We start from the raw sequence: 1519 nt of genomic DNA on the forward strand, positions 1-1519 counted from the left end.
TCTTGGGTTGTGCTTTTGTGCAGGTGAAACACAAACAACAACTAAATCAACCACAACAACTGAAAACAGCACAAAACATGTTACAACCACGACAGCAAACAATGATACTTCAACAAAACTACAATGTAAGAACTAATCTTTCTCCTGAAAATCTGTTCTCTGTGTGTGTTTAAAGTGGATTGACTTTGGTTTGGTAGAAAAGTTTCATTAGGAAATAAAGAAGAAAATCCCAAAGCAACTTAAGATATAGTCATGCATGATTTACTAATAGTGTATTTGTACTTCACTACAGATCAGAAAGCTTCAGCTGAAATATATTTGTTATGTTTTCATTCTCTTTCCAGATTGGTTGAGGTTCATCATTGTGTTTGTGGGTTTAGCAGCACTCATAATAATTGTTGTGGCAGTCAACATCTGGACAAGACCTAAAGGTGAGAACATTCACAGATGGGGAGGGGTCATCTTATGTGCATATGTTCTTCGCACAGACTTCACTTGGCAAAAAAAACAACTTGTAGCCTTTACGTTACAAGTTGCAGTGGATAATTTACAAGCACTGACCAGGTGCACCAGAGTGCAGATGTTGGTTTCGGCTGTGTGATAGGCTACGTCATTGACACGCCAGCATGCTGTGCACATGCTGCGCACAAGCTTGATAAATACAGGCACAGAGGTGTATCATGTCATGCAGACTGTGCGGACTGATGACCAGCCTCTGAGACCGACAGAGACCAGTCTGACCACTGGGAACACAGATACATCCCAGGGGCTGAGTCAACGTTAACGAGACTGTGTTCGGTTCTGTTCATGTTGCGTTCACTTGGAGGCTGCTGAGCGCAGTTTTGTTGCGCGCTACCCTGGTGACGCCCCCCTGAATCATTCCCCGCCGGGACCCCCTCCCCTGGCCTGAAAACCTCCAGTGCTTGAGTAAAGGTATAAACCTAAACGCACACTCTGGTGCTCCAAGTTCACAGTTTGAGCAGAGTAAGCTAGTTTGACCTGTACTTGCAGGCTGATTGAGCTAGTTAGCAGCAGTTAGCTGACTTGCTACAGCAACAAGTAAAGCTATCTGTCCATCAGAAAAGTACGCAAGTCACAGAGTTGAGGCAGAGCAGCCGGGAAACATCAGAGAGACAACCAGAAAATATTTTCCATCAAATACGATCCAGTTTCATCCTGTCAGTGCTCAGACCATACGCCACACACTGCATCACTGTGTGTGGCGGCAACCAGGCGAGGAGTACAAAGACAAGCGTGTCTTGCTTACAGTCAAGCATGGTGGTGCGAGTGTCATGGTTTTGAGCTGCATAAGTGCTGCCGGCACTGGGGAGCTACAGTTCATTGAGGGAACCATGAATGCCAGCATGTACTGTGACACACTGAAGCAGATCCCCTCCCCTTAGATACTGGGCCACAGGGCAGTTTTTCAACATGATAACGACCCCAAACACACCTCCAAGATGACTACTGACTTCCTAAAGAAGCTGAGGGTAAAGGTGATGGACTGGCCAAGCATGTC

General features: G+C 45.8%; 1 long non-coding RNA gene across 1 annotated transcript in view; it reads left to right on the forward strand.

Moving 5' to 3' along the window:
* The first annotated feature begins 54 nt into the window (after window positions 1–54).
* Window positions 55–1519, forward strand: part of LOC123978166 — a 3463-nt gene continuing 1998 nt past the window's right edge. The window contains exons 1-2 of the long non-coding RNA XR_006826892.1: window positions 55–125; window positions 345–431. This is a non-coding gene — a long non-coding RNA (uncharacterized LOC123978166). The remainder of the gene's footprint in view (window positions 126–344; window positions 432–1519) is intronic.

The sequence above is a fragment of the Micropterus dolomieu genome, linkage group LG10 (genome assembly GCF_021292245.1).
Source record: "Micropterus dolomieu isolate WLL.071019.BEF.003 ecotype Adirondacks linkage group LG10, ASM2129224v1, whole genome shotgun sequence".
NCBI classification, from domain to species: domain Eukaryota; kingdom Metazoa; phylum Chordata; class Actinopteri; order Centrarchiformes; family Centrarchidae; genus Micropterus; species Micropterus dolomieu.